Source organism: Gobio gobio (genome assembly GCF_949357685.1).
Source record: "Gobio gobio genome assembly, chromosome: 20".
Lineage (NCBI taxonomy): Eukaryota > Metazoa > Chordata > Actinopteri > Cypriniformes > Gobionidae > Gobio > Gobio gobio.
The window spans coordinates 9,989,384-10,002,268 of record NC_137113.1 but is presented as its reverse complement, the minus strand read 5'-3'; the positions used below and the strand labels follow the sequence as shown (position 1 = coordinate 10,002,268).

General features: G+C 37.5%; 1 protein-coding gene across 3 annotated transcripts in view; it reads left to right on the top strand.

Annotated features, from left to right (window-relative positions):
• The window catches only part of LOC307117044 (cadherin-18), a 234,164-nt gene that overhangs the window by 37,338 nt on the left and 183,941 nt on the right, over window positions 1-12,885 (top strand). The window contains exons 1-2 of one of the 3 annotated variants that reach the window (XM_079801712.1): window positions 12,601-12,680; window positions 12,824-12,880. The exons of 1 other annotated variant lie outside the window; for it this stretch is intronic. The gene's annotated coding sequence lies outside the window, so the exon portion shown is untranslated. Of the gene's footprint in view, window positions 1-12,471; window positions 12,764-12,823; window positions 12,881-12,885 lie in introns of those variants that run through there. One more of the 3 variants, XM_079801711.1, reaches the window with a different exon arrangement.

Below are 12,885 nucleotides of genomic sequence, written 5' to 3'. Positions count from 1 at the left end.
AAGCAGGATCCGACCGTGAGTCTCGGCAGCGGCAGGAGTCATTCATCAGATTTAAGAGTGAGGAGCTGACTGAGATAATCGCGGAAGATTTGGTTTCAAAGCGAAACGTAAAAGCGCCTATTTAAGGGAGTTTGTCACTTGTTTTGTTGTTGTGTTTTTCATTAAAAATAATAGGCTAATGAACCCCCAATTCAAGCAACCCGCAGCCGAATTGGCGCTAATTCAAAACCGAAAGTAAAATGTGCACGGCCGCACAGAGCACGCATTGTTTACTTTCGCCTGGCTCCGCAGTGCGAGCCTCCGCTACGCTGACTGCGCGCATTTATTTTTGCCGCGCGCACCCTCGCGCTCGTGCGGGCGCGTCGAGTATAAACGAGGCTTTACGGACTAACTGTTTTTCATTCATGGCGTGCATCTCAATCATAGACTGATCAATGCTTGATCAGTGCTCTGACTACTGAACTAGGGAACTGATTGAGACGCACCCATGACCTCACAGAGCGCGCATTTACAGACGAGCTGTCATTCATGGTGTGTGCGCACTGGCGCGTTTTCAGTTCAGAGCGGTCGTGTGCATGTTACTTTCGGTTAGATAGAATTAGTGATTTAAAAGCCTCCGCCGGTGATACCGGTATTACCGGTGTTGTCACACATCAATTAACCGGTGGGAAAATTTCCTCACCGTCGCATCCCTAGTATCGGCCCCAAAAAAATATCGGTGCATCCCTAGTAAAAATGCTGAAATGTTTTGGTCATAATAGGTTTAGGGGTAGGCGATAGAAAATACAGTTTGTACAGTATTCAAATCATTTGTCTACGGAGAGTCCCTAGAAAGATACCAAAACCTAGCATGTGTGTGTGTTTCTTGAGTAAAGAAAACATTGCACTTATTTTAACAATCAGTTCTTTATTTACCCTTGCATTGCAAACAAGCAGAGACGGTCCAAACTGTGTGTGGCACTTCAGTCACGATAGAGGCGGGACGGAGTTATGAGATTTTTACTGACAGTTTGAGGATCCAATGGAGTTATGAGGTTTAGTCACAAGCTCACAATGCAAAGGGTTATCAATAATAATGATTTGTGAAAAAAAGAGAAATGGATTATGGAAGGTTTCCGCCCTACATCGACAATACTGTTTATTTATATGTATTAAAGCTTTCTTTGATTATTTGCTGAAAAAATGGTACCTTTACCGCTATACAGTATATACATCCATTGGTCATCCAGGTCCATCATCACCATGTGTGTGTGTGTGTGTGTGTGTATATATGCTGAAGATGGACCTGACCTGAGGGAGTGACATCTGTAATGATTTCTGTACGCATTTCCCAGCTCCATTTACCAAACCCGCAATGCATTTCCCTCATCATTTTGATCTTACTTTCAACCAGTAACAAATCAATTTCACATGTTCTCCTTTATAAATGCCAGTGCATGACTTTCTCTGCCAAACAAGTTCTACATACAAATGGATTTGAAGCCAGACAAGTTCTCTCATCTGTACTTCATCTCGGGGAATGATGGTCGAAAAATTGGATGTTAGCGGTAATTTTCAGCACAAGTGCTTCTGTGATTTGTCCTCGTATAAAAATATGGTGCAAGTAAAAGGTGCTGCTTTATTCCACTGTCAGGAGCGGCACCTGTTTCAGAGTTTTAGTGTCGAGTTTCCGCCTCTGGCTACGGGAACTGTGCTTTGTATGGATCGTGTGACTAGTTTAATTGCCTGAGTGTCTTCCATGGCTGTCCACGGGGAGACCATCCTTCCTGCTGGGAGACGTTTGTCACCAGTTCGGCAGTTTCTGTGCATATGCATGAGGGGAATTGCAGAGATATTGCCTCTGAGATGTTGCTTCTGTTGTAATGTCATAAGAATATTCAGCTTTGGGCTTTATTCACTCTTGTCATATTCTGGGACAAGAGAACAATGGCATTCTGAGAATAGATTCAACCAGAACTGACAATGTGTTTTGTGTTTATCTATTGTTTTTCTTGTTTTGCTTTGTTCTGTTGTAGGTGAAAATTCTCACTTGAGAAGATAACAATTCCTGATGAAGCTGCAATTAGACATTCTTCCAGCTTCCTGTTTACCATATATGGGCTGCCCTGTGACCTAGCGCTGTCACAGAGAAGGGTGAGGTATTTCAAGAGACTTATTTCAGTGATGTCTGTCAGGTAATGAGGATATTTTCTGAGTGCCATTCCAATAAAAGAAGAAGAAAAAAAAGAGAAAAAAAACTCCTACAGGTATTCTGTGTTTTAAGCTTTGTAAAGAGTACATTATTTATGGCATTATGATATCAGTTTCCCCCCCCCCAAATTCTGTTATACATTTGGCATTTTTTAATGGTTTGATTAAATGTTAATAATAAAAAAGGATGTCTAATCAATTGAAATAAAAAAAAAACTTTAAGAATTTCATTAATCATTAAAATAAATGTTATCAAATGAAATTTGATCAATTCCTTTTATTGTTTGGCAAACAAATAGGCTTTAAATTAAGTTTAAATTAAAACATGGATGAAAAATGGTGTGATTATTATGTGATGTTCCTTAAAATTAGGGATGCACCGAAATGAAAATTCTTGGCCAAAGCTGAATAATAATAAAACACTTCGCCGAAGCCGAATACCGAACGCGTTTTTAAATTTTTTTTCCATTTATTTTGCCAATTTTTTCACCATTGTATAAATGTGCTTTTTTACTATTTTGTCTTGCTTTTAAAATAAATTACAAAAAAAATACAATTAAAAAATATTTAACTAAACATTTTTAGCATTCCAGATGGACGCGAGTGCATTTGCTATTAAAACAACGTGGCACTGGATGTGAAAATTATAATTGTGAAAACTAGCAAAAAACACTTGCGTCGAGTCTGGTGTCGCTCTGCGTCGGGTGTATGATAGGGCCCTCTGTGTGTATGTGACAATAGTTTTTTATCAAATGAAATGGTAAGAAACTTAACCTCATTCACTCTGAAACATGCCGGAAATGTGCAGAACAAATCATAGGGTCTTCAATGATTGACATTTCTGCATTTGACAGTTGCTTTTATACAAATATGTAAGGTTTACTTTGGGAATCGAACTCATGACCTGGTCCTGGTAGTGCCTGTGGTTATTAATCAGTGCAGAAACTCTCAATTGTTGCCTTCTCTTTGGATGTCAACAGTGGATTATGGACTTCGACAGAAGCTGTACGATCTTCCCCCTTTGCTTCTCCAATCTTCTTCTCGCACTCGCCCGCTCCCTGGTCATTTGTCTTTGTGTCATAGAATAGCCCACGCATACCCTCCCACCCAGAGCAGCAGCTTGAAATGAGATTCACTTGACTGCATAATCTCTCTCCATTGAGCTGGATGCAGATTAATTGCCTATACGGGCAACACTCTGCCGCCTCGGCCAATCCCTGATCACACTGCCAATCACATACCCCACTTCCACTGGAGCTGGGGCTTGGCCAGGAGATCTGCGGCCTTCTAAGAACCAACCTGTGTCAATTGACTTGATATTGAACAATGACGCAACTGACTTCTGACTAGGGCTGCGCAATTTATCAAAATTATCGAAATGTCGCTAATGTTTATATCACGATATGCTTATCGCAACGGCACGCAATATCTGAATGGTTTTAATAGGCTACTTCAACATTGTGAAAAGTGTACGTTTTAGGTCGACACATACAGCAGAGAATAGACTGGGCACATGACTGTTACTTATGTGACTTGCTTAAAAAGAGTTATTAAACACAAAAACTTGCGAAAAACAACTCCTTGCCGTATTCCGCTGTCTGCTGTCTGACACACACCGAAACGTGCGCATATGCCGCCTCTCTGAAAGCGTGTGATCCCTTCAGTTCTGTTTCGGGCCTTGTTACACACTCAAACTGTCAAATACACACACAGTTATTTCAAAATGGCTGTTTGATGAGTATTCATGTAAACACAGTCGGTTATGCTTTAAGTGAAAGATATCAGTTGGGGAAAGAAATCGAATGCGTGTCAATAGGATCCGTGCATTAGGTCTTAAACTGTCAGCCTGCTAATAAATTAAACCTGCCGCTGTCTGTCAAACAATAAAAGAAAAAATCACTCAGTGCTCTTGGATGAATAACCTTTGTAGCTTTATTATGTATCAGTGTATATTTAATTAATGTGAAGACTACTGTTTTTAGGTCTTATTTTTAATAACAAAGATAAATTTAAATAACAAAAATAATCGTCCACCCCTTGTTCAGGTGTGTTTGTTTACCTGGATGTTCTTGATGTTAAGTTTTAGGTTGACACAACTATATATTACCAAGTCAAGCAAAGAGTTTTTATTATTTAAATATTGGCATTATATTTTTTGTTTGATTACATTGATGTTAAAATTATATTGTCAGATTTGTGACATAAATTTTTCCTAAAACACTGCTGGTCACTTTCAGAAGTTCAAGCGATGCTTTCTTTTCCCAGAAAGAATGTGAAACACATAAATGGTATCATTCTCATTTCTTAAATATTTTTTTTAAATATAATTTTGATAGATTTTACACACTTAAAGCAATATCGTATCACATATCGAATATTGCATTATTTAACAAGGATATCGCAAATCGCATTTTTCTTCAATATCGCACAGCCCTACTTCTGACTATAAGTTTGATTCAGTGTTAAACTGACTGTTAAATCAGTGTTAATCACAAGCTGGATTTGATATACAGATAACAATATTCCATAACAGTTTCATATTTTATTTTTTCCATAATTATGATTAATTATGATTAATTATCAATAACTATATTGAATAACAACAACATTAAGTATTAATATTATTATTGTTGCCAATATACTACTACTTCTAATACTACGAATAATAATAATGCATTTTGTGCATTACTAAAATGATTAATTTTTTTGTGGTACTTTATGGAATTTATAAAACAACAGTCTGTTTTTTAATAAAAAACAAGATTTATTTCAGACTAGATTAAGCATTAAATTAACTCTGCTGCTAAATGCTAAAATTGTGTTGTTGTTTTTTTTATATTATATTTATATTAGTACTATGGTAATATCTTGGCAAATTTGAGCAGTTTGAGACATAAAATCTGAGATTATGGTGTGTTTTTCAGAAGAAAGACTTCAGCAAAAGTTTGAATTTGCGCCCCATTTAATCTCATTGCCAAGATATTTTTTTTTTGTTTCTTTCTCTCTCTCTCGCTCTCTCTTTCCTATGGGAGATAGGCCACTGTTAAATCATGTCTTAAGCTTCATTATTTGAAGACACCAGAGGAAAAATAATATTTTTTCCAAGATCAATATGTCAGTCAAAGCTTACTGTAAAGCCGTATGTCAGTGTTCAAGGGCGGTCCTGTCTTGTATTTAACACATCATAAAAAATGATACGGCTAAAGACTGACCTCATCAATATGTGCCAACCAGTCGTCGTACATATCAGTAATTGCATTCAAGTCTGTTGATGTTTTCCCGTCAACACATTCACATGCTTCCGGTAAACATGCTCAGATGTGTTGTCAAAGTATGCATCTGATTCTGAGCAGAAATTATGACGGAATAGATGATTATATATTGTACAGGATGTACAGTCCTTCTCATAATAATATCAATAATAACAAAACTGTTTATTAAAACATGTATTTTATATTTGTATTATTAAAGAATAATACACAATATCACACAACTTTCTAACCATGTTTCAATTTAAACTTAATTATATGTTACTCTATTAGCACTATGTGTAGCCACTGTAACAACTCCTCAGCTTTAGCTTCAAGTGGAAACCTGCAAATGACAGATGCTCTGTTTTCACAGCTTGCTTTGGGGAGAGTGGTGTTAACCCGGTAACAGTGGATATTTTATTTTTAATTTAATTTAATTGTATTGTATTTATTTTATTTGATATTAATTATATATTTTAATAGATTTTTTATTTTTTTATTTTTTTTATTTGTTAAACTATTTCATGTAATCTATTTAATATAATTGGTTTTCCTATTTTACACTTTATGTTGAATTTCAGGCATGTATGTTAATGTACTACTAAAAGTGACTTAAATGCATTTTAAATTTACTCTCAGACCATAGCATACTCAAATTTTATCGATTTGTCTTTTTACTTATTTTTTTCTTTGCTTTTTTGTTTTATGTTGAGCATTTTGAAGAGGTCTTCTGTATGCTAGTGTACTCAAAGAAGTGAGAATACTCTATTTGTGCAGATACATGCGTTTTAAATTTAAAGTCTTTCTATTCTGGGAAAACCGACCAAAATGTTAAGTCTATTTGTTGGTTCTGTCAAATTCAAGGAAGCCATGGAACACATATTAGTTTGTTTTAGACTTGAAGGTTTTGAAGTTTCAACAGCGTAACACCGAACAGTCACGGTTGAAAGGTCGCCATTGATTTTACCACAAGCACGCTTGAGTCGAAGCTCTTCGCCTGCCCTGTGTGTGGCAAACATTAACACGTGCACTCCAGGGACAGGGCATATAGTGTGTGCGAATGATAAATGGCTAGAATGAGTGAAGTTGAGAAACCAGCGACTGCCTCGTGTCCCTGCTGTCTTTCAGCAGTCCTCCTTTCCTCAGCCTTCACCTCTCCTCGCCGGTTTAATCGTCCGACACTTCACACGCTCCACCTCTCGCTCCCTTCTCCTCCACACCTCCTCCTGTGGCCCAACTAATTGATGGGTGAACATGCTGGAGAGGCCTTCACTTCTTCTTTTCGATCTTTTTTTTAATATCTATCCTTTCAAAGGGGATGGAGGCTCGTGAAGGGCCTCTCATTCCCACTCCCCATCTCCTCAACTCGTTTTTACTCCCTCCTTCGCTACGTCTCATCTTTTCTTCATTATTCATTAAGTTTCCCTTCAAAGCCCAAGAGAGAAGGCAGAGAGAGCGAAAGAGAGAAGATATGCCACTGGACTTTAACTCACCTGCAGGAGGGAGAGGAGAAAATGAGCGAGGGATGACAAACCGATATAATAATATGAATGGTATACGCTGTGAGATATTGGCTGAATTTACACTGCACATCTTGATAGTTTGACATACAGTGTATCCGATTTATTTTCTTTTTACATTTTTTAGACACAATTGTGTACTTTAATATATGTCTGCAATGCATTGCAAACTGTTGCATGCTGTGTTATCAATGGACATGGGTGCTTAAATGCTTTTGTTTACTGCTGTCTTGTTGGTTTGTGCTGATATCATGGGTAAAGCTTACCGTAGACAAAATAAAGCTTTCAAAATACGTTTTATGCTCAGGAATTGGAGAATGATGAAGTTAGACTTTCCAGAAAGTATGATGGTTGATGGGCAAGTGGGTTGAGTAGTTTTGTGCATTTGGCATAAAGCTCAGAGATGAAATGTGACTATCATGGCTTTAGTTTTGTTTAGTTCTTAGGTCTGTGTCGCCTTGATTTTGGTTCACATGATTTTAGTTGCGCTTGTTTTATATTTTATCGTTTAAAAGTTTGGGGTCGGTAAGATTTTTTGAAAACAAGTCTCTTATTCTCAATAATCTTATTCTAAGACTGCATTTATTTGATCAAAATACAGTAAAACTAAATGTGGTGCAGATTTGGTGCTCAAGAAACATTGTTATTATTATGGATTGCGTCAGAATGTGCTCTCTGTGGGCGTAGCCGCATTAGCAGATAATGAGGAGGCTCGTACGACTGACATCTCTCTTTTCAAACAGATTACATAAACAGAGAATATTTGTGTTCGGTTTGATTTACATTATTTAAAACCGGACATTTCTACATTTCTTTAGACATATGTCTCATGTTTGTGTGACAAGTATTTGCTAAATTACAGTTCATTTTCATTTCAAGTATCAGAAGGGACTTCATTGAGAGAAAGGCGGAAGGTTGCGCATCATGTTTGCTTTCTTTATTTTGCAAAAAGCACAACATTTAGTTTTTATTGTGAGTGTACACAAATAAAAGTAGTCAGTTTCAAATTATGTATAACACTTGTCTGGATGACCAAAATCGACGGATTATTTTGAGTCACTTTCGAACTAAGAAAAAAAGTGAGGTGTTCGCGCCAGCCTGGACGCGACCCCTGGGGCTAATATTATATATTTTGAAAACATTGTGCTGCCTAAAATTTTTGTGGAAACCATAATGCTTTTTTTTCAGGATTCTTTGATGAATGTAAAGTTAAAAAGAACTCATTTTATTGACATAAAACCTTTGTAACATTTTACATTTCTTTACTATCACCTCTGATCAATTTAATGCCTCCTTGCTGACGTATTTATTTATTTATTTAAAAAAAAAAAATCTGGCAACACTTTACTTAAAGGTGGGGCTCAAAATATTAATCCAAACATAGACCTCTAAATACACTGAATTAATAATAAATTATAAATGTGTTCAGCGATCTGCAACAAATATTTTTTCTGATTTTCTAGAATATTTTAAGTCGTAAATTGAGCAGGATATCTTAAAATGTAGCGCATGGATTCGGCAGGCATGTATTTATGATACTAAGCGTGGCAGATGGTCTCTGAGCCCTCCCTAGCTCTACAGCGCCCCACAAATTTCCTATGTAAATCTGTGGTGAAAAATGGAACTGCAGTGCGCTCTTATAGAGAGCCTGCCCCGCTTATTTTCACGTGACCTCGCGTAAACCTCACTCCAGACCAAGACGATAACAGTCCGCTTCAGCTATGTGTCTGCATCAGGTCAGTAACTAGTTGTTACTGGGATTATAAACCCTTTAATTTAAACATGCTCAGGTGTATAGCCTATATACATAGTAGTTATGCTGTGTTTCTTTTATGTTTTTTTCTGCGAATATATATGACTTTGTTTTCTTCACTGGAATTCCTACACAACTTGTAATATTCTAAATTAACAACATTCGGATGCAGTAAATACTACATTAAGGCGATTCTAAGATGGCATTCTATGTGTAATAAAGTCTGTCATCATCATTAGAGCGCCATCCTCAGGCTGAATAATGCATTAGAATAGATTAGAATAGAATAGATTAGGTGACATTAGAATTCTGTCAAAAGTGTGTCTGATTCAACGATTAGAATATAAAGCTTACAAAATGGTTATCATAAACTAGCGCTAGGACCCAGAATCTACCCTACCTAAATTTATGGTCAGGAGCCGCTACTGATTAGACTTCCATTGTGAGCATGTAATGTTTATGTTAGTTTATTCAAACCGAAGTCATTTTCTGTGTTAATCACCAGGAAGCCACTATAATAATAACCTATAATGGCAAAATATGTTAGGATTACAATACCTGGTACACTTTGCATTCAGACATGTTATTAAGTAAACCATAATCGTGTGACAGACATAATTTACATAAACACTGACCCGCTGACTAGTTGAATGACAAGTCAGTGGCTCAATGTTTATGTAAATTATGTAAATGACTGGCAATATTCTGTATAGCATTAGTGCTGCTTCAAGTAGTAAAAATAAAATGAGGCTAAATGACCAAAGATGTACATTTAAACAAAAGATCGGAGGCACATTATAAAGCTTATTAGCATTGCTCATGAATATTAATTAGGTGGCATAGCTTTTTGCCCGGTAGTCACATCTGATGTGGTGAAACTGGGTGCCAGTCATATTATGATTACAGCTTGCCGAGTGCATGTTAGTCTGTTAGATCAAATTCAGATGCAATAGGCTTTTTTCTTACAGTCGGCATGAGATGAAAATTCACCCTATTTTTTTCTAAATGAGTGTTATAGATCTTATTGTGAATGATTCTTCCATGTATGTTTCCTTACTTTGACCTCGTGATGGTTAACCGAAATGTCAATGCAATAGTATAATGATAAACAGTGAAAATGATTTTCTGGTCTCTTCTGGTGACATATACCAGAAGGTACAATATGTAAGATTTTTGGATAATAACTAAAAATCACTTGAGCAATGTAATACATTTTGTTTACTTGTGTACTTGCATCATCCCAAATGTTTCCAAGAATGTTTAAATCCAGAGAAATAAGCAATTTTAACCAGGACACAGACCATGTATGTGCATTGCCTATTAATTACATCATACCCACGTTACCCTCAATTTATATTTTATAGAAACCATGGAAACACCAAAGACGCTTTAATATATTGTGTGTTTTATTAGACAGGTGAGCAACTGTTTGGATTATTCATCGACAGAAAACGAATCATTGTTATACAGCTCATCTCAGTTTTATTGTTTAAATCTCGTTTTCTTGATTCACCGCGAGTACCATGTTTTACCATGCCTAATATCGGCCTAGCTTACTGCAGTGTGCACGTGTCTCATAGTAGCCACTGAGCGAATGCACAGAGTAGCATTATAAAATAACTTTCAACATACTCAAATGTATCTAATATGATAAAAAGCGCTGCGTTACCCCACATATGCATGACAGACAAAGGTGGAAGCGCTCGTCTGCGGCATAATAAAAGCTCTGCAAAATCAAGGCGTCATCAATATACGCCTTTGTTTAGAATAAGGGACCTCTAGTGGCGAAAAATTACATATTGTGGCTTTAAACCCCTCCAAAGTGCACTGCAAGCTTCCATTCATTTATAAGTGCAATGCCCACATCTTAAAATTCAATCAAAAAATGATGAATAAAAGTCCCCACACTTCTTTTTTCTTTCAATAATCTGTTAAACTCAGATGTGTCACAATATGAAGAAAAAGAAAAAACTGTTGTTTCTTCCATTTTTGTCGGGACATTAACTCTTTCCCCCCCATTGATGTAAATTTCTGGCTTTTCACAGCTATACGGTAGGGGGCGCTATGACGCATCTTCTGAAAAAGTATTAAATCTCCTGATCAAAAGACATGAAAAAGAGGCAGAGACAAGCGATAGTATATGTAATCAAATGTATATATGTAAAATACCACAATCACCAACATTAAATGGCATATAAATCAAAACCATGTCGACTTGGGACGAGCTCTAGGACTGTGAAGCTTTGGGGGTGTTGATGGACTCGATCTACTCCATCTGTGTTTTCAATCCGAGCTCTCAAAATATGCTTGTTTTTTTGCGCTCCGATATTGGAGATTGATGAACTTAGACATTTTGAAGTACCAACAATCTGAAAAAGCAGAACCAGGTAGTTTAGATGTAGCCTGGTCCTAACCTCTCGAACATTTCATTTATAGAGAGTCTGGCCACTCTCCATTGGCAAGCGTTAACTTCCTTGAAGGCGGGTACTCTGTTGAAGTTTAAATTGGATCTGCCATAACCAATCGCTAACGTTTGGTCGTGACGTATGTCATGCGTTCGCCTTAGCCAACTCCTTCACCACTAACGGAGCGAGCTGGAAAATCAAACTTTTCTCGAACCCCGTGGGGAGGAGGGCCACAACATCATGGCCACCAACAAAACTCAGCCAAGATTATTCTTACTCCGGCTTTAACTTCTGGATTTTCGGCAGCGTTGCCACAATTGACCGAATGGCTTCGCTCGCATCTTTCTCCAAGATCTCAAGATTCACAACTCAATTAGCGCACGACATCGACTTCATCGTTCTCAGCCACTCCCTCTGTTCCCTGCTTGGACCGGTAAAAATTTGTTCGGAGAAAACCAGCGAATATACCGCAAACCCAGGCGACGTACTGAAGGAAAATGAAAATTGAGCAGAAGTATGTAGGAGGGCGGAGCCGTAGATGTACAGTCAAACCAAAAATTATTCAGACACCAGATATCATTTTTTACTAGTGGATACAGGACACTGTAGTTCATTTATGTAAGTGAGGATAGCAAAATAAAGTAAACTAACATATTATACCCCCCAAAAATTCATACAGTGGACTACCAGTAAAATTTTACACTTTGACCGGAGCATGTTTTGCTTAAGTGTTTTTTCTTTAATTGCTAATGTGACCTTTTACACCACGGACTGAACAAAAGGAGGGATTGCTTGCTAATTGGCTGACATAAATTGGTATTATCTAATTGTGTACCCAAATTTAACAGCTGACAGCCGATTGGTTGATTGTAATCCATTACATTCCTTTCTATCAAAGTTATCGGACATTATCAAGATGAATTTGTCCTGACACAGTTTAACTCTGACTTCTTGTCATATTTTATTACCATGTTCTAAACTATAGCGAATAAACTGTGATAATGTGAGAAAATGTTGAAGGTGTCTGAATAAATTTTGGTTTGACTGTAGGTAAAATGACCAAAAAAACACAACATTTGAAAGTGTCCCAAATATAATTGCGCATCAAAAATATCTATGAAAAAAAAAAGAGTTGACAGAAAAAAAAGAGTTGACAGTGTCAATGCAGCCTTGAGTGGAGAGTAACTCATGCTTACAGAATCAAGCATTGTGCAATGAAGAAAATGAAATGCTAGCGGTGAGAATAACATGATCGAAGAAAATGAAATGTACTCCAGATCAGAGGTTTATAATGCTATGCATGCAGTATATGCAGGCTGTTAGAAACACAGAGAGAGAGAGAGAGAAAGAGAGAGAGAGCGCGAGAAGCAACGAGGGCTGGCGCACACATGACGGACGCTCGGTGTGCTCCTAGACGGCCAATCGGAGCTCTCGGCTCGCCTGAGCTGCTGCAGCGGAGGAGTGAGAGAGGATTCTCCCACACACACGCATACACACGCATCCTGATCGGAGCAGAGCAGCACACGCTCGACAAGAAGAGCGCAGGCACGCGGTGACAATGGTACGCATGGGACAGAAAGTCTGTTTGGAAACTTTACGGCACGCACCGGAGGCACAGAGCCATTTGTGGACTTGTATCATTAGGTAATGTGGAATATTTTCTATTTTTGTGCATCAAACCGAATGTGTTTTTTTTTTTTGTAGTATGAGAGAGAGCGAGTTATCTGAAGGAAGTTCTGCTGCATCAAGCGACTAGAGAAAGTGAG